Here is a 25,792-nt window from a genome sequence, read left to right as displayed (position 1 = left end):
TTCAGGAATTATTTGGTCATATCTAGCAAAAGTATATGTCTTTATTCTTTCACCTTTCTGGATCCTGCTTCTAAGAATACATCTCAAAAAATGAATCTTGAAAAATATGAAGAGATTTATGCACAAGGTTATTAATTGCAGCGTTATTTGCAATTGCAAAATAACAAAAATAATCCCTGTCTTTCAAGAAGATACTATTTGAATAAACCTGGGTATGTAATTACAATGGGATACTATGTAGCCATAAAAGGAAATAAGAAGGTCTCTAGATAATTGCTCTCAAAAACATATTGTTAAGTGATTTAATTAACACTGTGATTTAACTTGGATTTGCATCCCAAATATATTCTGCTTGAATTACTCTCCCATCACTTACCACATCCGCTAGTTTCTGCTGTTCTGAGTACAGATGTGTCATTCATACATGCGTGACTTATACAGGCATACCTTATTTTATTGCACTTCGCAGATGCTACACTTTTTACAATTTGAAGGTTTGTGGCAACTCTGCGTTGAGTAAGTCTATCAGTGCCATTTATCCAACAGCATGGTCTTGCTTTGTGTCTCTGTGTTACATTCTAATCAAGGTATTTCTTTTAGACATAATGCTAATGCACATTTAATAGACTACAGAATAGTGTAAGCGTAACTTTTATATATATTGGGAAACCAACAAATTCATGGGACTCACTTTATTGTTATATTAGCTTTGTTTTCGGTGGTCTAGAACTGAACTCACAGTATCTTTAAGATAACACTGTATACATATATGCATGACATAATATTACTCATGTGTACTTATATAAGTAACTGCATTTTTCAAGAATAATAATAACAATCTGAAGTGTTTAGGGTCCGAGGAAGGTTTAATTGTGTACCCAATAAACCCATGTTCTTAATCTAATTCTATGTCCTTGTGCATAGTAAATAGGACTCATTGTAAATAGGATGTTTCAAAGATGTTACTTTTAGTTAGGATGTGACTAGCTGAAGCAAAGTGAACCTCCATCTGGATTGCTGCAGGCCATTTAAAGAGAACCCAGTAGTCACACAAGCCGGAAGTAAACAACCTCACCATGTGATGGGAGGCAAAGATAAAAGCCCAGGAACTCCAAGAATTGCTGACAGCAAGCATTAGAATGCTACAGATTTTGGGGAGAAAAAAATAGCCTTGCCAACACATTGACTTTGGACACCTTCTACCCTCAAAACCATGAACCAATAAATTCCTGTTGTTTAAGCCATAGTATTGTGTGGTATTTGTCACAGAAGACTGGCAAACTAAGAAAATTTTTGGTAATAGAAACTGAGCTGCTTCCATTATGAATACCTAAAAATGTGGAAATGGCTTTTGAATTGGATTATGGGTACAGGCTGGAAGAATTTTGAGGTATATGATAGAAAAAGCTTAGATTTCCTTGAAGAGACTGTGGGTAGAAATACAGACATTAAATGTATTTCCAGTGAGGCTGTAGAAGGAAATGATGAATGTGCCATTGAAAACTGGAAGATAGGTGATCCTTGTTATAAAATGGCAGAGAACTTGGTGAGCTTATATTCTGATGCTGTATGAAAGGCAAAATTTGTAAGTAATGAACTTGAAAATTTAACTGAGATTTCCAAGCTACTTGTAGAAGGTGCATACTGGTTTCTCTTGGAGCTCTTAGTAAAATGCAGGAGGAAAGGCATAAATTAAGAACTGAATTCTTATGCACAAAGGAATTTGCCATTGATAATTTGGAAGATTCTCAGCGTATCCAGATAGTGTGCATTGAGACTGAGGCCAGAAGCAGCTCTATCAGGACCCTCTGAGCAACCAGGAGATGAGGCCCCAGAGAATGGGGCTCCATGTGAGGGTGGAACTAAACCACTTTTGCTAAGGGGAGTAGGCATGTATGGAAGCACTTCCCCAGCCTGGACTGAAACAGACAGAAAAGTAATGAACTGAAGGAAGAATAACTTCAAGGGCAGAACCATGGACCAGAGAAATTTCCTTGGACCAAGAAAAATGGTCCATCTGCAAGTGGAAAGGGTGGTTCTGCCTCAGCACCTGAAGGAGGCAGCTCTTTGCTTTAGTGCTTGGTGGGGAAGGAGCTTCTGCCCCAATGTTTGGGGAGAGATCGATCACCACCCCAACACCTGGAAATGGTGGAGCCTACACCCAAGTTTTTGGACAGAGTGAGGTCACGTCTCCAGCACATAAAGATGGTGGGGTCTGGGCCCCAGCATTCAGGGAGAGCCTGGCTACTGACCCAGGTCTAGAGCAGCAGTCCCAGAGAACAAAGCATCAATCCACAGATGACTCTCAGACCTTCAGATGTAATGACGTTTGTCCTCCTGGATTTTGGACTTGCCTAGGACCGATGACTCCTCATCCTTCCAAAATTTCTCCCTTTAGGAATGGGAATGTCTATCCTCTGCCTGTCTCATCATTGCAGTTTGGAAGCAGGTAATTTATTTTCCAGGTTTATAGGTCTACAGACGGAGAGGAATTTTGCCAAAGAGCAGATCAAACCCATACCTGGTGTGCCAGTTTGAATGTATTATGTCCCCCTAAATGCCATTATCTTTGTGTGGGCGGACTATCAGTGTTAATTAGATTGTAAATCTTTGAGTGTTTCCATGGAGATGTGCCCCACCCAACTGTAGGTTATGACTCTGATTGGATAATTTCCATGGAGGTGTTGGCCCGCCCACTGGGTGGATCTGAATTAAATTACTGGCGCACTATGTAAGATCAGATGGAAGGAGTGAACTTGCTACAGCCAGGAGGGACACTTTGAAGAAAGCACAGGAGCTGCAGATGAGAGACCTTTTGAAGATAGCTGTTGAAAGCAGACTCTTGCTCCGGAGAAGCTGAGAGAGGACAAATACCCCAAGTGCAACTAAAACTGACATTGTTGAGGAACTGCAGCCTAGAGAGGAAAGTCCTGGGAGAAAGCCATTTTGAAACCAGAACTTTGGAGCAGATGCCAGCCACGTGCCTTCCCAGCTAACAGAGGTTTTCCAGACACCATTGGCCATCCTCCAGTGGAGGTACCTGATTGCTGATGTGTTACCTTGGACACTTTATGGCCTTAAGACTGTAACTGTGTAATCAAATAAACTGCCTTTTGTAAAAGCCAATCCATCTCTGGTGTTTTGCATTCCAGCAGCATTAGCAAACTAGAACACCTGGTTTTGATGAAACTCTGTACTTAGAATTGTTACTGGAATGACTTAAGACTTAAGAGTTTGGGATATTAGGATTTTGCATGTGGGATAACATGGGTTTTTTTTTGTTTTTGTTTTGTTTTGGTATGGTGGGTTAAATTATCTACCCTAACAAACATATGTTCTTATTCTTAATCTGTATCCTGTGGATGCAAATCCATTGTTAATGGGACCTTTCAAAGACACTATTTTAGTTAAGATATAATCATATTGAAGCAGGGTGAGCCTTAATTCACATTAAGCATTATAAAGAGAACCTAGAAGTGTCACATGTAAAAAAGTAGAGGAGTTTGCAATGTGATGGGAAACAAGTCAGAGATAAGCAAGGATTGCCAGCAGCAAGCACCAAAACACAGATTTCAGGGAGAGAGAATGACCATGTCAACACCTGGATTTTGAACACCAAAAGGCCTCAAAATCATGAGCCAACAAATTTCTGTTGCTTAAGCCAGCCCATTGTATGGTACTTGCCAAAGCAGCCTGACACACCAAGACAGGGTTCCCAAATGGAAAAACAGAATCTTGCAATCTTTTCCTAAACTGTAATCTCTTGATAAAACAGATTTCATTTTAAAAACGGCTTTTGAATGCAACCTGCTGAGAATCAATTTTTTTTTTTCATACAGTGGAGGCTTTCAAGGGATACAGACAAAGAGATTTCTGATTTGGGATGCTTCTCATCCTTTATTGGTATCTCCTAAACAGAGATCCTCATTTTGCCTGTGTGAACTTTCACTCTCAAAGTGGCTGCAAACTGAGTCATGTTGGCATCTGGAGTTGCTGAAATAAAGTTCCAGTTCCCACTCTGTTTATCCCTTCTCTGACGAGCTATTTTCATTTGAAAGCAGTGTTTCATGTGAAAAGAAACTATAAAAGGTAAAATTAAGGGAGTGAGGATGAAGGAAATCTGTCAAATAATAAACACCAAAAGTCTAATTAATTTGAACTTGAGTTAACAACTCCATGAAACCTTGAACTTCATTACTCCATTCATTTAACTCTGAAAAGGAAATAATGAGCTCTGTGTGTAGAACATTACCAAAAAAGAGTAGAGACGAGGTCAATTTTATTAATTGCTGTGAATTGCCATATTCTGTTGTTGTATAAAATGTGCCAATCAAAAACTTTACAGATGGGAATGACTTGTTTGATAAACTTTATGTGGGCCTAGACATAATAATATGATGAAGGTGTTTATACATAGACTTACTGCTACTTGGTCATGTGTTCCTGCAATCATTTTGGGAAAATAAAGAAGGTATAAGTAGATTCTGAGATTCTGACCTTTTGAGGGGTAGGATTAGTGAAGAGCAGAAATGGAGCTACTATTTGTGACGTGCATGCTATAAATGTTGGAGACAAATTCAAATGTCCTGGGGGTGGGGACTTATTTTTTCCACCTCTTTCAGTAGCTCAGCCAGGGGCTGTGTTCGTCAGAAGAGAGTCAACTACTACCACTTCCAGAGGAGGAGTCTCACAACCCACTCCATTGTTTGCAGCAAAAGCACAACTCACACAGGCACCGGATGGAACAACGTTTACTCATGCAGAGAAGAGACCAAGCAAGGTCACCTTCACTAGTAGGCATTGGTCTCCCATGGCCAGTGGGTCTCAACCTGTGGCTGATGCAGGAGACAATCTAAGGGCAACTCTTCTGTGCCTTAGTGGAAGAACCTCACTCGCTCCCCACAGCAGATACAGCAGCAGGGCTGGGCCAGGTGCCATAAAATGTACATGCTTTAGTCAGGATGTCTCCAGTGAATGTTTACAAATGCTGGGGCAGAAGAGGAAGGCCACTAAATGCTAGAGGATGAGTTTTCTCTCCAGGCACTTCCAAGAAAGTTGTCAGCCCACATCATCATTCATCCTAGGCACCAAGCCAACACATCTGGTCCTGAGCTCAGGGTTTATTTGTGGGCCACAGGGAAAGACAGTGGGATATTTGGACTATCTCCTACCTCTGGCTGGGTTAACCATATGAGTTAGATCAAGAGAAAAGGATCATGCCAACCACCGGACTCTGGACATTCCCCTTCACAAGGACACTTTCTAACCCCAAAAGCTCCATTGTTGGGAACTTCTGTCTTTATGTAGGTATTTCCTGCCTCCCACCCATTCCTCTAACTGTATATGGTGTATGGGAGCAGGGTCTGTCCCTTTAGACATGTACATGGTGGGTACAGAGCATTCATGACCACTAATCAATCTTTTACTTAGGATGAACGCCCAGGAAAATATGTCTGCTTTGCTGCCTTATATTTTTCCTAGTAAGTATAATTTTATATTCTACTACATGGCACTAGTAGTGAGTGTGCTCGTGCCCTATTTGCCTCACAATAATGTTAAGCACCTTTATACATATTATTTTAATCTCTACTATACAGTGAATTTTTATATCCCTGTTTTATTAATAAGGAATGGTACACAAAATTCAACATCCATTCATGGGGAGAAAGTTTTAAAAAACTCTCAGCAAACTAGATATAGAAGGGAATTTTTTGAAACCAATGAAGGGCATCTACCAAAGACCTAGAGCTATCATACGTGATAGTGAAAGACTAAAAGTCTTTCCCTTGAAATTGGTAACAATGTAAGGATGTCTGCTCTTGCCATTTCTATTCAGCATTTTACTGGAGGTCCCTTACAGTGCTACAAGGAAGAAAAATAAAGTCCTATATAGTAGAAAGCAAGAGGTTAAACTGTCCTTAGTTATAGATGATATGATTGTCTATACAGAAAATATTAAGGGACCTACAAAAATGCTGAAACTAATCAATGAGTTTAACAAGACCTCAGGATACATGGTCAGTATTCAAAAATCAATTCTCTTTCTATGTACTTGTGTGGTAGTCCAATTAGTGTTGGACTTTTGACCTACAGGAATGTAATATAACAATAAATTTTTGTTGTGTAAAGCTGCCAATGTTGTGACAATTTGTTGTAGCAGGAGTAGAAAACTAGTGAACTAGCAATTTTTAAAAAATGGGAAATAAAATTTAAAAGCAATTCCAATCATAACAGCATCAACATATGAAATACCAGGGGATAAATTTAGCAAAATATATGTAACACCCATACATGGAACATCCATACATGGAAAGCTATGAAATATTGTCGAGAGAAATTGGGAAAGACTTAAATGAATAGAGATAGAGACTATGTTCATGAATCAGAGGACTCATTTGAGAATTGAAATTTACAAAGCTATATATTTCCAAACAAAATATTTGGGGATAACTTTAACAAAAATGTGCAATACTTTTACTCTGAAAGCTAAAACTATTTCTGTGTGAGATTAAAGAAAACTAAATAAACGGAGAAATATATGTCGTTATTGAATTGGAAGACTCAGTATTGTTAAATTGTCTAATCTCCCACAAATAACCGTATATTCAATGTAATCCCAATTAAAATCCAAATAGCGTTTTATTGTAGAAAATGACCAGCGGATTCTAAAATTTATATTAAATGTAAAGGTTCTAGAATAGGCAAAGTAATTGTGAAAAAGAAGAACAAAATGATTCATACTACCCAATTTCAAGACTTACTATAAAACACCAGTAATCAAGACAATGTGGCATTTTACATGTTGATCAGTAGAACAGAATAGAGAATCCAGAAATAGACCTCAAGTATATGGTCCATTGGTTTTCAACAAAGTTGCCAAAATTCAATGGGTAAAGTGTAGCCTGTTCACCAAATGGTGTTGGCACTATTGTATATCCATATGCAGATAAATGAAAATAAATGAAACTCGACCCTTTCCTTATATCATATGCAAAAATTAACTCCAAATGGATCATGCATCTAAAGGTAAGATTTTAAAATATGAAACTTCTAGAAGACAATGTAGGAAAAAAACTTTGCAGCTTTGAAATCACAAATATTTTCTAGATAAGACTGAAAACATTAGGAATAATAAAAGAAAAAAAATGATAAACAGGATTTCATCAAAATTAAAACTTTATGCTCTTCAAAATAAACTGTTAGGCAAATTAACATGCAAGTCTCAAACTGGAAGGAGATATTTGCAAAACATACATCTGACTAAGGACTTTTATCCAAAATGTATAAAGAATTCATACACCTAAGTTATAAGAATATAACCCAACAACAACAAACCCAGCCAGAAGATGTGAAGAGAAACTTCATCCAAAGAAGTATATGAATTGGCAAAAAAGCACATGAAACAATGCTCAAAATTATTGGTCATTAGGGAAATGCATATTAAAACCTTAGTGAGAAACCACTACACACCCCCTAGAATAACAAAAATTTTAAAAATTACGGAAAGTGTGGCACTAATAGAATTCTCATACATTGCTGGCTAGAATGCAAATGTTATCATTTTGCAAAATAAACTATATTTTTCAAAACACATAGAATTGTACACTTAAAGTTAAAATTTTATTTTATATAAAGCACAGCTCAGTAAGTACTATAGAAAAGATGAGGGCCCCATCTGTATATGATCATATTCATCTTCCGATCTACCTGTCTACCTCCTATTTCATGTTCATAATGCATGGGGAGATGTCTGAATAATGATTAATAGTTATTTATTAGGGTTAATAGGTATTTCTGGTGGTTCTGTTTGAAGATTTTTTTTTTAACTGTATGTACTTTTCTGGGCTGCTTGAATTCATCATAATAGAGTTTTTATAAAAAGATTATTATTTTGGAATAAATATAAGAAAATGCTAATTATATATTTATATTTTTATCTACACGTTGATGACTAGGATGTATTTAATTCCTAATCTCATTGGTGAGATCTGATCTTTGTTATGTAAATTATTTTTTCAGCCTGTATTGATACTATTCTATATTATCAAAATAGGAATTTTTTTAGCATTACTCACTGAAATAAATTTATCTCTGAGACATTCTTTTGCTCTCAACTTTAATCCAAAGATGGATTATACTTCATCATCTCCTTTAGTATTCCAGCAATGCATCATGTTTTTAAAGGAATTCCATGGTGAAATGCATTTGGGAAGTTCTGTCTTAGAAAATAGAGCCTATGTCCTAATAGATACAATATCACTAATTTGTAAAACATTTAGAGTTAATGAATTTTCCAAATGGTAGCCTATAATTTGTTAAATTGTGGATAACTGCATCTGAAACCTATTCTCTTAGATCCTGGGATAGATCAGATCTTAAAAACTCTTGGAAAGATTATCTATCAAGACGTTTTTTTATATCTTTCTTTCTATCTCTCAATACTATCGATTGATTGACTGATTGATCTCTTGATCTATCAATCTATTTACATATTTCTGTTGTCTTGTTTGCCCCATGGGGTAAATATACCTCATCTGCAACCAAATGATTTATCCAGTGGTTGTAGTAGTGAGCGACTTCATCCATCCAGTTAGTGCAGGCTCAAGTTTCTTTTTTTGGCTATCAAAATTATTTGTTCTGCCTCCTTTCATATAAGAAAATGGAGAAGCAATGAATAAAATTACTGTGTTTGGTCAAACTTTATTGTCAAACACAGCATTTTATTTGTTTTCTTTCTTCCATCTTTCATCGATTTCTCCACTACAGAGCTTTATAGTTTTAGATCTGGTGTGATAGTTTTTAATGGAGATTTACTTCTAAAATTTTTTTTAATATGTGAAAATAAAAACAACTTGAATGTGTCTGATTAGTTTTTAAACTGTTCTACAGTGATTTATTTTGGAAAAAAAAGACAAAATGAGAATGATAATGCTATGATACCTACAAGCATTTCTAAGGGGTAACAGAAAAAAAGAATTTAAAAATACTTGAAGATGAGATTATGGAATTGATGGTATGTGTACATATACATATACACACACTATATATGCACACATACTATATATATACACACACATATGTTTACTTATTGCTAAAGAGATTTAAAATGTAATTACATGAATATGAGATATAGATGTATCTAAGTTATAACAGAAACTGCTTAATTGAGGACAGTTCACATTTTTGTGCTTTGTGCATAAGTACATTCCCATGAGGTTAGATGTGACTGAAATAAAAGTTCCAATTTGTGATATGTTTACATAGTAATACATTACCTATATTCCCCTGACTCTCTTTACACAGAGCAATAAATTATCTATTTCTTAATCTGATTTTAAAATTTAGATCATCTCGGTTTAATGTCTCAATTGGGAAGAATTCTAGCTTTGATTCCAGAGTTCCAACATCCATACCTTCATTCTTTTTTTCACCCCATTCTCCATTTCAGTGTCCCTGGCTCTGAGGAAGTTGGAAATCATCTTGCCTGGGGCTTTCTGGCTTTGTGGATCCTCATCTGAAAGTGGTGGTGACATAATTTTACCCCTCCCAGATGTATTTATATTTTAAAGGGAAACTGGTCACAAATGCCAAATCCATAAACAAATATCTTTATGTTATTGCTGACCCTGTGAAACCTACAAAAGGGAGATAGGAAGAGATTCCAGTCAGCCCTGCAAATATACTGTCAGTGACTTTTATATCTGCTGCCTGGAAATCCTGACCAAGTTGAAACTTTGCTACTGTTGAAGGTGGAAATATGGAAAGACTTTGCTTCATTAAAAGTAGAATAACAATTTCTAGCTAGCTAGCTGAACACATAACATAGAAAACCATAGATACCATCTTCTACCACAGGATATCATGTAAATGTATTAATGAATCCGTGTAGCCATACAAACTACAGAGGTTTTCTTAAAATTTATTTAACAAAAGCAAATGACATGAGCATAAAGTAGTCCATATAGCAAGCATGAAAGGATTTCACTGAATATGCAAAAGGACAAATGAAACTGGAAAGTGAGATATGCAAGTTAAGCTAGTATGTCTTTGGAGCTGGCTGCACATGTAAAGCTTTCAACAGAATAATATTACACTTTACTGACAATGAAATGTCCATTACATAGAAGAATAATCATTATCATTAAGTGAATTTCCTGCTGAGTACATTTTTCACTCTGAGCAGTTTCATCTCTTGAGACGTTTGCAAGGTAGTCTCTGTAAAATTGTTTAGATCAGAGAAAGTAAGAGCATTGGTTGTTTGATTTAGTTGTCAAATAAGAGTATTACTTGAAAAGAAATTTTAATGCAAGGTAGATTCTTTTTCAAAATGTTTTCCAAAATTGTGTACTTCTTATATTTTCATTGAGGCAACTTCTAGAAGAAAAGTATAGACGTTAAAATTCTTCTTGAAAATAATCAATCCTTTTAGAGGTGAATAGTCTACATCTTGCCTTATATGCATGGGCACCTATATATCAGGGTAAATGCCCCCAAATACAGATTGCTGAAAGGAAAATTAGAGAAATCTATTGTAAAGTATGCAATCTGTTCATTAACGCTTCAAAATATGCAGAGAACCTAAGATGGCAGCTAGGTGAGATAGGGCAAAAAAACACCTCCATGAAAAATACTAGATAAAAGCCAGAAAGTGACCCAGAACACCAGTTCCAGCGATGACCAGCCAGACAAGTTCTGCTAAATCCACAGAGACCGTGTATTTGGTGAAACTGGGAGTCTGTGTTCTGAAACAAGTGAGTAAGCCAGCTGAAAGTCTGGCGGCCATGCTGTAGTGTGGGGAAACTATGGGTTGGCGTTTGGAGATGGACTAGTTCTTTTGAAAAAAAAACCAAGAAGCAGCTGCAGGTACAGTGGCGAGAACTGCACAGTGAAGCACTGCAGGAATGGGCTGTGCCAATGCCTCTATCTGGCATGGAAGATAGCCCTTCCCACACCCTCTGCTAACTGTCTCGGAGCCAGGAGAGCAGACAGGAGCCAAAAGGAGAAAGAAACCATGCCCCTTGCAGCCATCTTCCTGGCAGGGTGGGGATGCTCCTGCCCGGGGCTGGGGCCACAGCCCAGAGCCACACCAAGGGTCCCAGTGTGACGGGGATTGTTTCCCATAGCACCGTGCACACACCACAATATTGGCCGTGGACAGTGGCCTTTAGTGCACCCACAGGTAATTGTCCTGGACCTGGGGAGGTGGAGCTGTGCAAAAAGGGGGAAATTAACATGCCCCATTCAGCCATCTTTACAGCAGTCTGGGAATGCCCCTGCATAGGCTGGCAGCCCAGGGCTTCACTGGAGGGCCAGCATGCACTTGTGACATGGCACAGCCTTCCCTCAGCAGAGGTCCTGGAAGAGCATGGCTGAGAAGGGGGACCCACTCAGAAATCCCAGGGACCCTACACCAATACCAAGGACTTGTGGGTCAGTGGCAGAGACAATCTGTGGCAAGACTCAAATGAAGGCTTAGACTCTTGCAACAGCCCTAAGTCTCTGGGAACACCTGGGAGGTTTGATTATTAAAGCTGCCCTGCCTCCATAACCATTCAGACACATGCCCCACATTCAGGGCAGACAGCACCAACAACACACCCAAAATTAATGCACCATTGAACCCCACAAGAATCAGACCCCCACACACCACAAAGACAAAGTTGGAGAGAACTGACTTGAGGGGAATAGGTGACTCACAGATGCCATCTGCTGGTTAGTTAGAGAAAGTGTATGCCACCAAGTTGTAGATCTGACAAATTAGAGATTGGTATTTTTCATATCCTGAAAGAACCCTATCAAGTAAAGCAAATGCCAAGAGGCCAAAAACAACAGAAAATCTTAAAGCATATGATAAAACCAGACGATATGCAGAACCCAAACCCAAGCACCCAAATCAAAAGATCAGAAGAGACACAGTACTTGGCACAATTATTCAACAAACTCAAGACAAACAACAAGAGCATGGCACAGGATATAAAGAGCATAAAGAAGACCCTAGAAGAGCATAAAGAAGAAATTTCAAGAGTAAATAAAAAAATGGATGATCTTATGGAAGTAAAAGAAACTGTTGACCAAATTAAAAAGATTCTGGATACTCATAGTAGAAGACTAAAGGAAGCTGAACAATGACTCAGAGTCCTCGAGGACCACAGACTGGAAAATGAAAGAACCAAAGAAAGAATGGAGAAAAAAATGGAAAAAATCAAAATGGATCTCAGGGATATGATAGATAAAATAAAACATCCAAATTTAAGACTCATTGGTGTCCCAGAAGGGGAAGAGAAGGGTAAAGGTTTATAAAGAGCATTCAAAGAAATTGTTGGGGAAAACTTCCCCAACCTTCTACACAATATAAATTCACAAAGCATAAATGCCCAGCAAACTCCAAATAGAATAAATCCAAATAAACCCACTCCAAGACATATTTTGATCAGACTGTCAAATACTGAAGAGAAGGAGCAAGTTCTGAAAGCAGCAAGAGAAAAGCAATTCACCACATACAAAGGAAACAACGTAAGACTAAGTAATGACTACTGAGCAGCCACCATGGAGGCAAGAAGGCAGTGGCATGACGTATTTAAAATTCTGAGAGGGAAAAATTGCCAACTAAGAATACTTTATCCAGCAAAACTCTCCCTCAAATTTGAGGGAGGGCTTAAATTTTTCATAGACAAACAAATGCTGAGAGATTTTGCTAATAAAAGACCTGCCCTACTTCAGATACTAAAGGGAAGCCTACCGACAGAGAAACAAAGAAAGGAGAGAGAGAGATAGAGAAATTTAATAGATGTATATAGAACATTACATCCCAAATCACCAGGACACACATTCTTCTCTAGTGATCATGGATCTTTCTACAGAATAGACCATAGGCTGAGGCATAAAACAAGCCTCAATAAATTAAAAAAAAATTGAATTTATTCAAAGTACATTCTCTGATCACAATGGAATACAAATAGAAGTCAATAACCATCAGAGACTTAGAAAATTCACAAACACCTGGAGGTTAAAAATGAGGGGGAGATGAAAACATTCCCAAATAATCAAAAGTTGAGGGACGTCATCACCAGTAGATCAGTCATATAAGAAATGCTAAAGGGAATTGTGCAGGCTCAAAGGAAGGGACACTAAACAATTGACTGAAACCACATGAAGAAATAAAGATTTCCCAGTAAAGATCACATGGTAAATATAAATACCAATACTACTGTATTTTTTATTTGTAACTCAACTATTTACTTCCTACAGGATCTAAAATACATAAACAGTAATGATAAATCAGTGGTTTTGGGCTCAATGTAAAATATGTAATTTTTGACAAGAACTACATAAAGGTGGGGGAATGGAGGAGTATTGGAACATAGTTTATGTATCCTATTGAAGTTAAGTTGGTATCAAAGAAAAACAAGATTGTTACAGATTTAAGAGGTTAAATTTAAGCCCCATGGTAAACACAAAGAAAGGATCAGAGAATATGACCATAGAGATGAAAAGCAGAGTATGCTTTATGAGAAGTGGGGGAAGGGGCAATGGGGAGTTAAGAAATGAGTGTAGGGTTTCTATTTGGGGTGAAGGGAAATTTCTAGTAATGGATGGTGGGAAAGTGGTGGCATTGCAACATTCTAAATGTGATTAATCCCACTAATGGAATTCTAGGGAGAGGGTGGAATGGGAAGATTTAGGCTGTATATATGTTTCCACAGTTGAAAAAAAAAAAGACAGTTTAAATAGATGACAATTAAATGCCAAGGATGAACCTGGATGGGATCTGAGGATGGAGGAGAGGAGGCTCAAAGGGACACAGTTGGGACATAAGAAAAAAAAAAAGGAAATATAGAATGTAAGCTTTGTGTTAATGTTGAATTTCTTGAACTTCTTAGCTGCACATAGTGGGATTGCATAAAAGGATGTTCTTGTTCATGGGAAATGCATATGTGAATTATATTGTTTGTTCAAGGATGTGTGCAGCTTGCTCTCATTTGTTCAGAAGACAGAGCAATAGATGATGGAGGGAGGGAGGAAGGGAGGGAGGGAAAGAAAGAAATGGTGGTGTGACAGGATGTTAAAGTTGGTGGATCGGGGTATTGGGGGAGGGGGTCAGGGTATGCCAGAGTTCTGTGTATGGGGTTTGTATTGTTTTTGCAACTGTTCCTGTAAGTTTGAATTTATTTCAAAATAAAATTTTAAAAACAAATGCATAAAATCCATTTTTAAAAAATTTTAGTCCATGAAAAGTTTCATTTTTTTCAAAATTGTGGACATTTAGTATTTTGTTTCACATTCTTTTTTATTTCTGACCTTTATCAGATTTTCTTAAATACTTCACATAAAGACTTCTCAAAATACTTTTATTTCACATACCATTTTTTTAAAATTTCTTTGCCATTAGCAAGGTTAAAGAATTACAGGAATAGAGATTATTCAGATCTTGCTTATTCCCTAATTCTCCTTTTTCCTGATAAAATCTAATTAGAGTAAGGAATGTTCATATTTGGTCAAAGAGAACATTCATGAATATTATGGAATTTTGGAACATTGGCATCATACATTGTTCCAAACAAACATCTGAAGAAAAATGGTAGTAACATAGTAAATACAATGAGTTAACATTTCATGAATGATTATTGTTTGCAAAGCACTATTCTGTGCATGTTTTCCATGAATTTTCTTTTTTAATCTTCACAACCACTCTGTAAGTTACTACTGTTCTATCTTAAAGAAACAGATATTGATACCAAGAAAAATTAGGCGTTATCTGGTAAACAGAGAAGCTAGGGTTCAAATACAGTCTGGTTCTAGAGCCCACCACTTAAATAAACAAGCATCATCTATCCAAGTGTCCGTCACAAAAAGAGGGAGAACAAATGTTTGCTCAGCATAAAGTTGCACTAAGTTGTAGTAACAATATCCTTTAATCTTGACCTATACTGATTTTCCTATTTATATCCTATACAGGAATTGGAAGGAAAGTTGATCTAAAGAAACCAAGGAAGTTTCCTAGTGTAGCTTTCAAGCCACCAAGCAGAAAGTCTCTTAAAATCAGATTTTCTATATTTAAATCAAGAGCTTTGCTTTTTGTCATGTAACTTCCTTTCTTTGAGGGAAATTAAAAGGCCACTGAAGAAAAGTTCCTAGTTACATTGAGGGACCATAAATACCATTTTATGGAAAAGTCAATTAAGTAAAATATTAATAATAATAGCTAATAATGGTTGTTCTTATTCTGCAGCAGGTGTGAACTAAGGGCTTTATGTACACTAACTCACTTAACTTTATGTCCATGTTTGTAGTGAACATCATTACTCTGATGAGAGAGGCCAAGGGGTCTGCCCAAATTCACAGTTAGAATGTGGCAGGGCTCCAAAGCCCATCCATATTTCCAAATATTATGCAATAGCTTCTTTCCAGGCGAAGCATGTTTTCTAAGAATCAGGAGGGTATCTATAAGATCAACTAGATCTATTACGTGTATGTGACGGATTTGGGTTGGAGTGCAAAACAATCTGCAATTAATGAATATCCAAATCAATTTCCTTAAAAGATGACCACAATGACCAGCTCAGGAAACAGCTAGTTTTATTATTTCAGTCAACAATTGGATTAAGTATACTCTGCAATTATCCAATCAGTCTCTCAGTAGTAGACAGCATAATAGCTAAAAAATATTTGCCATTTAAGTAGAACTATATTGATAGCTATTATTTTAAAAGCACATTACTAACTCATTTTCCAGGACCAAAACTGTGCTTTTTTGGTGTCTCAAATATGTATGCTAGAATCTAAGAAATGAATCTGTAATTCGGTAACTGCCGTGTTCTATTTGTTTAAAAAAGACAAGAAAAGAAAATCAATGTATTTCATAATTGTTTATTCTAACAAACTCTCAAATTTGGTACACCAACATGAAATCATAATTAGACTTTATATTTAGTCAACTATTGCCTTATGTCTTCATTCATGGAAAGAGTTGTTTTCCAATTTTCCCACCAAGCTTTATTATATTTTGCATATCCACTATATCCATTACCTTACAATTTATCACAAAATTTTAAATTTAGATCTTCAGGCAGTGGAAGAATTCAGTGCATTAAAAAATCTATTCTAAAAACTAAAAAAAAAAATAGGCAAAGCATAAATATAACTCTTCATTCTGGTCAAAGCTCAAAATCTTTAACCTTAGCAGATCATTTATTGCAGTAGTAGTTCTGAATTGCATCCCTTTCTTTATACATGCAGATTTTTAATAGAGAAATATTCAGAGAACATTTCATCTTCGCTATACCAGAAACATCCCACATGCTTAGGAAGAACAAGATCAGAAATACAACTATTCATAGATCATAGAGACGGAAAGATTCTCAAGGTATTATCTAATCCATAGCCTTATGATTTAAACCTAAGTTGAAAAATAATAGTACTCTAGATTTTCCTTAGCTTGTTCTTTAAAATCATCAAGAATAACATCATTAGGTAACAGTTGTCTTTATATTCAGGATGCTCTTCACAGTTCTCATAATTCTCAGTGTTTAAATTCAGTATTCAAATTGATCTCAATAGAGACCTAAAAATCTCATCATCCACCAAACCTCACTGTCTAGAAAATGCTCTTGAGGCTGTCACTGGCTCTCTATAATCTGACTACAAACTACTTTTCCAGACTTCCCTCACATTATTACTCTAAATGATCCCTGAACAAAATCCCCCCACCCCTCAAAACATACTATACTCTCATATAGCCCCTAGGCCCAGAAGACATTCCCTCATTCTGCTAAAATCAAACCTAGTTCTATGTTACCTCTTTCATAAAGACTTCTTTCATCACACCATCCAGAAATGGTACAATCTTTCTGTTTTCTCTGGTACCGTGTATTTCCTGTATATTATGCATCATGTACAATATTAAAAGCCATTTGAGTGGCTTGATTGACTATGTAAATAGTAAAACATGAAGAAGGCAAATAATAAATGTTTATGGAAAGCATAATTTGAAAGCATAATGGAGACCACAATTTCCTAAAGATGTATCTTCTTGGCATCAGTAATAGATGATTCCCTTTGTAACACGGAACGTAATTCAGAGTAGAATCAGAACTTCCACCACTTCATCCAATAAAGCTTACCTCAGTATTGACTTTTATTATTTGCACCTCATTTTAATTTCTAGGATGGTAGTTTTCAAATTGTGATACATGGAAATATTTCATCAGAATCCACTTGTACACTTGTTAAAAGGAAGCTTTTAGACTCCTTCGCAGTCCAAAAGAATCCGAATTTCTGAAGGTGGGGCCCAGAAAATTGAAATTTTAATAAGCACCCCAGGTGATTCTTACAATCATTACAGTTTGAGAAGCCCAAGTCTAGTGCAACATTTAGCTTAATGGATGTTAATATTAAATGATTTTTTAATATTTTTTAAGATTTTTTTCTGCAGTGTACATTTAGGAAACTCCATGTTAAAAGAAGCTGAAAAGGTTTACTATGGAGCTTCTTAAAGCTTTTAGCAAGCTCTTTCTTGTGAATATTCAAGAGGAGAGTGTAGTTTAAAGTGATTTTCATATTTTGGTGGGATGCATTATTCCCAACTAGTTTCTGGAAGGAAATGCCTTGGGAATTTGACTCTTCGAGATGCTTTTCAATCCAAGTCAACTGTTTGATTTGCTGGACACCTGAAATTGGTCCAGAGAAGGTGATGGGATGTGCTGGACTTTCTAAAGCTCTCTCACAGCAAACTTCCTGTTGACATGGAAATAGGATGAGAGGTATGGTTTTTTAATATTCTCTTTCTGCCCATTTATTTGTAACATTATTCTCTTTTACTTTGTTAGCCAACCTTAAGTTACCTTATTTCAGCAGTACTGACTCTGAGTGGTGTGTGTGTGTGTGTGTGTGTGTGTGAAGGATAAAGAGAGAGAGACTGTATAGTCCTCAGAATTTTAATAGTATTATAAAAGAATATTTTAAAATAGAAAATTAGACTTATGTTCTCAGTTGCTATACAAATGAGTCAAAATTACATAGCTCTTCATCACTAAAATTAAAAAAAAGACATAGCAAGGCCTCATTTACATAAGCAGAAAGTGAAATAAATGCAGTTCCTAAAAATGTCAGTATAAAATTTTATAATCTGATGATTTACAGTTCATTCCGTGGTTTTAGTGTGCAAAGGATAAGCGTATCTACTGGCAACAGATGAATTGGGTCAAGTAAAATTGGAACCCATTAAAATCCTAGCCTGAACCTGTGAGGTATGGAAAAGCTTGGCCACCCAAGTGATTTATTATATAGCACATTATTTGCCTCTAACTTTCCTGTTTTTCATCCAGCCAAGAAAACAGAAATCTCAAAATCCTCCCCCAAACCCTTCATTTTGGAATCTATGTTCGAACTGTTAAGGAAGGATTGAAAAACATGGAGTAATATTTGCATGCTTGACGCTTCAAACAAATTCTTAATGCAAAGAAGCTTGAATAACTCAAGAGTTTTGCATATTTCTCAAAACTCACTTTGTCATATGATGCCTAAATTCTTAAGGTATGTTTCCATTCAAGATCATTATTTTGCCATTGAAACAAAGGAACCAAAACAGGTCTGCATTTGCTAACCATTGAGAGGAAAATCTGCATGCTTTTCACTTCTTTAGAGCAACTTGTTTCAAAAGATGCAGACTATTTATATGCACAAAGCGGTATTCCCCTAATTATAATTTCTTTTTGCCTATTCAAGAAAAACACAACAGATGTATTTCTAACAATTCTTGGACTGTCACATGGCAAAAGAACAATTGCATGAATGTTTCAAATAAATGTTCAAGCACTTTGACATAAAAGATTTTCAGCACATCCTTGTTGCCATATTACAGCATTTAACACTGCTATCTTTGTTGGGAGTGCAGATGATGAACAAGACTGTTTGTATTCTACTCAGATCACTTTCCTCTGTGATCAGTAAGCATCAGAAACAGAATCTACAGATAGCAGAGCAATTGCATTTTAAATGTCACATAGCTGTCTTTATTATTCCAGCTGGCTTGTGGAAAGAAAGGTCTCTCTGTTAATGAGACTAACACTGCCAGTCCCATTATAATAGATTTAAGCAAATAAATAGCATGTTTGCCATTTCATCTCTTGTCTTTCAAGCACTATTTTTGTCACTGATCTCATTGCTATAGACATTTGAGTGGAATAACTATAATTGCTGCATAGTTTAGGAAATGAAAATTACACATGGAGTCCCTGTTTATTTTAGACAATTCAGCATATTAATCCAAATTGTACCAAAAGCCTGTCCTCCCCATGTTTCTTGCTCACATTTGCCATTTATACCAACATGACAAAAAGACACAATGAGCTAAGTTTAATGGTTCACTTATACATGGCAGTACCTATTGCGCAGTTGAGAAGAGAGGGATAATAACCATATTGCTTTAAAAGGAGTAAAGTCTGCAAGCTAAAAAAATAACCATTGACAAAATTGATTCAAAAATAGAGACCACCAATCTTTGGTCTTATGTAATTGAGGGAAATTAAAAATCCACTGTAGAAAAGTTACATCTGTACTGAGAGCTCATAAATATCATTTTATGGAAAAATCATGCTTTTCCAATTGCCTGCAATAAGTCACCATATTTGAACACTGACTCTATAGCTAAATGGGCAAGCCATACTATATAATGCATACTATCTCAGTCCTTTCCAATTTAGCCATTCTCATCTAGACTAGTCACATATTAGCTCTTCAACATACTGTGCTACCTGCTTTCACTCTCTCCAAGTTCTTCTTAGGTGCCCATGTCTTTAAATGCCACCTGTTTTAGTTTCCTAGGCTGCTTAAAGCAAATACCATGAAATGGGTTGGGTTTGAAAAAAAAGAATTTATTCACTCATGGTTGAGGCTGAGAAAACGTCCAAATCAACCCACCATCAGGGTAATGCTCTCTTCCGAAAGACTGGCTGCCAGCGATACTTGGATCCTCTGCCACGTGGCAAGGCACATGGGGGTGTCTACTGGTCTCTCCTTTCCCCTCCAGGTTTCACTGCTTTCAGCTTCTTGCTTCCATGACCACCCCCCTCCCCAATTCCATTTATAAAGGACTCCAGTAAGAGGATTTAGACCTGTTCTGATTGAGTTGGGTCACACCTTAACTGAACAAGCCTCATGAAAAGGTCCCACTTACCGTAGGTCCATGCCCACAGGAATGGATTAAATTTAAGAACATATTTTCCTGGGAAACCTATAGCTTCAAACCCACCACACCACCTTAGACTGGCAACTCCCAAATTGAGAGCTTTACTCCTACCTATACTTGGAACTTCAAGTTCAAATGTCCAGGTGCTTGGTTGACATCACTCCATGAACGCTTAAAAGACATCTCAAACTAATGCAGTTAAAACAGAATTCTTTATTTACAGCCTCCCCAAACTTCTTCCACATCATTCCCATTCAATAATTAACATCACCATCTACCCACTTGTTATCCAGGCAAAAATCTCAGAGTTATCCTAGACTTCTCTCTTTCTTTTCTTTATGCTCTGCCCCAACACACACACAAACAAACATGAACAAAACACACTTGTTGGTTCTACCTCCATCCTAAGCTGACAGTTCACCTCTTTTATTTCCATTACTAACAAGGTGTAGTACTAATGGAACAGTCTTCTTTTACCTTATGTCCTTCAATAGCTTCTTGTCTGCTTCCCCCACCCTATTTCTTCCCCTCCTCTCTCTTTCTAGATAGATAATTTCTGTATATCGTTTTACAATGAATGAAGTTATATTTGCCTTAACTGCTCTCAAGCAGAAATACAGAATGGTAAAAATGTTATGTTAACATTTTTATTTTAAAGATAGTGATATTCAAGCTCAAAGACTAAAAAACATCTTACATATTCACTGATTTAAAAGCAGAGTCAAGGAACATACCAATAGGTTTTTGATGTGCAGCTAAATGAATCTGGACATACTTCTGCATAATATAATCTCCAGTATAAACTCTGTTATTAAAATTATTTTAAAATCTGTTGTGTTATAATGATTAGGTAGCTAATTAAAACACTTGGGCTGCTAAATTATGTATCATTTTATTTGGGTTTAATGAAGATTTACGCCCTAAACCATCCTAAATATTTAAGGACTTTCAGAGTTTCAAGTCTAGTTAAAACTAAGAAATACAACATCCTTTCAATTATCTGTATTGATCAATGATTTAGAAACTGATGCAATTTAGAATTACTTAATTTTGAAAAGGAGGCACATATTATTTCACCTACCTGGGATAAGGAAAATGTCAAACAGGTTTATAAAGAGAAAACAAATAGCCAGAAGAGATTATTTGGAAATGCAAATATAAAGTTCTTCCTAACTATATTAGCTATTTTATTTTGTCATTTTGGTTATTGTTGTTTTGATGCATTTTTTTTTCTGGGGCTTTTTTGGGGAGTAAGTCTCAGAAATAGTGACACATATATATTCTAAGGCTGAGAAATGAATCAATATTACTAAAAAAGTAATTTTGAGCATGTTTATCTTAGTGTAGCTTCTTCTAAGCTTTAGTAATGAGGCTCTAAAATCGTTATAATATACACAGATAATGATCAGTGGGTTTCTTTCACATTGCTTCTGGAAAAACTGCTTTGTGTTCCAGTTTTAATTAGTGTATTATTATCCATTGCTAATTTGAGGGGTTTAGCCTAGAATTAGCACACAGCTGCAGAGAATGCAAGCACATGAAACACTGGATTAGCTGGAGTCTATACAAAGGAGAAGGAATAAATGAAGGAAGATGCAACAAACCATACCCTCCAAATTGCTCCCCAAATTTAGCAGCTCTTCCCTACAATTTAAAAGTATATTCCTGGATGGGAAGTAAACTGTGTTTCTAACTTTGGTTTGATGATAATATAATAATAAAATATAGAATCACCTTTTTTTTTATTTTTTGAAAGATTTAAAACCTTCAGAAAACTAAAAAGAATAATTTAACACACTCATTTACCTGCTACCCAGGTTTTTAAAAAGACAAAACGTTGCCATATTTGCCTTAAATTGTTCTAAAAGTGAACTATGCAGAAACTGTTTTATCCCCTTTTGTAGTTTGTAGTCTTTTTAACCACATTTTCTTTTATCTCTCTCTCTGGAGGCAATCAAAATCCTGCAGTTGGTGTGGACATTCTCCAGTTAGGTTTTTATACTTTTGCCAGATGTTTGTAAATTTACAACATACACAGTATTTTTCATGTTTAAACATTACATAAATGATAACTTATTGTATATATTATGCTGCTTCAAGTTTTTTTTTTCACTCAACATTATGTTTGGATGACTTCTCCATTGTGTTATATATACAATTGAGTTTATTCATCTTAACAGCTGCAATAAAAATCTCGTCCATGCTTCCCAGTGCACAATGCTAGAATCAGAATCCCTTACAGCAGAGGTTCTCCAGCAGGGGCGATGCCATTCTTAGGAGTATTTGGAAATGCAGGGGAGCATTCTTCCTATCACAATGACAGGAGCTTTCCATTGGATTTAGAGGGCAGGGGCCAGAGAAGCTAAACATCCTGCGCTGAAAGAAGTCATTGTCCTGACCCCAGAATGCTGATAGACATTCTAAGTTATAAACCAACAAATGGAATTCCTAGGTTGGAAGCATATGCAGTTCAATTTTATTAGACATTATCAAACTGTTCTCTAAATAATTGTACCAATTTTAATTCCAAAAAGCAAATTTGAAAACTCAAATTTCCGTACACCCTTGCAAGCAACTGATGCTGTTCTCAGGCTTTTAAAATAAGTGCCAAGAAAATGGATGCAAACTGTTGTTCATTGTTTTAATTTTAATTTATTTAATTGCAAATGAGGTTGGATATATATATGTATATGTTTGTGTATATGTGTATGTACATGTGTATGTGTGTAAATGTACATGTATCATTCAAGTTACCTGCTATGTGAATTACTTCCAATAGCATTTACCTATTTTCCTGTTTTTATATTTAGAGAAATTCTTTACATATTCTGGGTACTATCATTTTGTTGTTTCTCCATTTTTCAAATGTATTTTTTCAGCACATAGCTTGACTTTAACTTTGTTTCTAGTATCATGCTGAATAATATTTTAATGTAGTAAAATTTAATCAATATTTTATTTTGTGTGTGAGTGGTGCTTGCATCATATTTAAGAAAGTTTCCTTATCAAAAAGTCCTAAAGATATTATTTTATATTTCTTTCTAAAAGTTTTCAAGTTTTGCCTTTCACATTTTGGTCTTTAATCTTTCTAAATTTTATTTTTATTATGCAAGGTAAAAGCCTATTTAATTTTTCAATAAGGAAAGCAAATTGGTCCATCAACATTTAGTGACCATGTAGTTATTTCCCTATCTCTGTCAAATAATAATTTTAGGACTTCTGGAGAAGATGGCATAGTAGGGAGTACCAGGACTAATTCTTTCCTCCAAAACAGCTAGTAAACAGTCAGTAACTGTCTGAAACAATTGTTCTTGTGTTCCAAAGACCAGAAGAACATTGTACAGCATTCAAGGAAGATCAAGAGGAAGAGGGTGATAAACTGTGGTAAAGAACCATGAATGGCTCTCTCTGCATGCCGGTTGCCAGAGCCCAGCCTCTATGTTCCCAGTGGACCACCTCAGGATCCAGTCCCTGGCTAGCTGCCAGAAAGGTATATAAAAATCCTCTTGCCGAAGAATAGAGGGGGAGGGCATGGCTGAGCACTGATAGGAACTTTTGATTAGTCAATGTGCATTGCTGAGTCCTGGCTCTGAGTTAATGTTTCAACCCAACTCAGAAAAAAAGAGGCAGCAGCCATTGTCTCAACCCTGCTTCTGACAAAGGCTGAGACAGAGGAGGTTGAAAGCCCTCCTTAGGGCTGTGGGGAACAGTTTGCTGATGGTTGCCATGTTCTGGGCAGGCCAGGAAAGCACAGTTTCAGGGAGTCATCAAAAAGGCTTTTGGCATCATTCTTGACACTCTCTCCAGGACTTTGGAGCCAATCAGTGCCCCCTTTATTGGTCCCTGGCCCTGTTTCCACAGAGAAATACTGGCTTAGAAAAGTTGTCTCCTGGGTAACTCTCCTCCAGATTTTGTCCTACAAGCAAAAGCAGATAGAGACAATGAAAGGAATGTAAACTATAGAGGTAATACAAAAAACAAACAGAACAGCTCAAGCTCTCCAGAGAAGAAACAGAGGAAAAGAAGCTACTGCTGGGGATGAAACAATTGCACAAATAGTGTAATCTTAAAAATTTTACCACAAATCCAGGGTAAGACTCAGATGAAAAATAGCTGAAAATCTCTGATTAGTTAAACACAGGTTATTCTAAAGGTCTAGAATAAGTTGAACCCAGTATCAAAGAAGAACCTTAACACAAAACCAATCAACCATAAAACCCTAGGCAAGATTGAGAAACTGACCTTCAGGGTAAATTCACCAAGATAATCAGATGTCTAGACCACCAAAAAATTACAAGTCGTGCTAAGAAATAGGAAGATATGGCCCAGGCAAAGGAGCAAATCAAAATTTCAGAGAAGACAAAGAGTTTGGAACAGCTAGTCAAAGATGTTCAAACAAATCTCCTAAGTCAATTTGAGGAAATGAAGGAAAATATGGCTAAAGCGATAAAGGATCTTAAGAAGACAATGGATGAGAATGAAGAAGAATTTGAAGTATAAAAAGAAAAATGACAGAACTTAAGGGAATGTAAGGCACAATGAAAGGGATTAAAAATATATTAGAGGCATGCAAAAGCAGATTTGAACAGGCAGAAGAAATAATCAGCAAACTAGAAAAGAGGACAATTGAAGTCATACAATCAGAAGTACAGATAGAAAAAAGAATAGAAAAATATTGGGCAGTGTCTTAGGGATTTAGATGACAGCACAAAGTGCAGATACATACATATCATGGTGTCCCAGAAGGAGAGGAGAAGGGAAAGGAGGAGAAAGTCTATCTGAGGAAATAATGGGTGGAAATTTCCCAACTCCTGTGAAATCCATAGACAATAATCATGTTTAAGAAAAGCAACAGACTCCACACAGGATAAATCGTAATAAACATACTCTGAGACATACTATTCAGAATGTCAATGCCAAAGATAAAGAGAGAATCCTGGAGGCAGAAAGAGAAAAGTGATTTGTTACTTACAAGGGAATGGTACTAAGTGCTGCTTTCTCATCAGAAACCATGGGAGCAAAAAGACAGTGGTATGATATATTTAAGATACTGGAAAAGAAAAACTGCCACCCAAAATTCTTTACTCAGCAAAACTGTCCTTCAAAAATGATGGAGAGACTCCTAGTCACATCTGTGAATAACCAGGAATCTCCATCAACATGGCCCAGAACTCTGCAAGCAAGATGATTGCTACACATTGAAGGTGCAGTGGCACCAAATTCACAGTGGATCAGTTGAAAATCCTCACTGGCACTTTCAACTGAAAACCTTACCTGGGTTAGGCTACCAAACTGCTTTAGAAATTAACACTGAAAAGTCTAGAATCCAGATTTGGTTTCAGAATTGAAGCGCTCAACACTCATTCCAGAGACAAACAGAACCTGAGCAGGCCTTAGAATCCAGCCAAGCCCACAGGCAGGATCCCTCTGCAGAGATTCAAGATAGAGAAGCCCGATGGTGCGATACCTCCTACACTTTTTCCCGATTATGCACTCTCATCAAGGCACTCCAGAATAACCCTCACCCTGGGATTGATTCAGAGAATGACTTGCTAAAGAAATCAATGTTCCAGAGTCAAGAGTCCAGATTTAGTTTCAAAACTGAAG

General features: G+C 36.5%; 1 long non-coding RNA gene across 1 annotated transcript in view; it reads left to right on the top strand.

Annotated features, from left to right (window-relative positions):
- LOC119507612 overlaps positions 1-9,548 on the top strand; it is a 192,127-nt gene extending 182,579 nt beyond the window's left edge. Inside the window, exon 3 of the long non-coding RNA XR_005211328.1 lies at positions 9,449-9,548. This is a non-coding gene — a long non-coding RNA (uncharacterized LOC119507612). The remainder of the gene's footprint in view (positions 1-9,448) is intronic.
- The last annotated feature ends 16,244 nt before the right edge of the window (positions 9,549-25,792 follow it).

The sequence above is a fragment of the Choloepus didactylus genome, chromosome 13 (genome assembly GCF_015220235.1).
Source record: "Choloepus didactylus isolate mChoDid1 chromosome 13, mChoDid1.pri, whole genome shotgun sequence".
Taxonomy (NCBI): domain Eukaryota; kingdom Metazoa; phylum Chordata; class Mammalia; order Pilosa; family Megalonychidae; genus Choloepus; species Choloepus didactylus.
The sequence above is the reverse complement of the archived record's forward strand: the minus strand, read 5'-3'. Positions and strand labels throughout refer to the sequence as shown.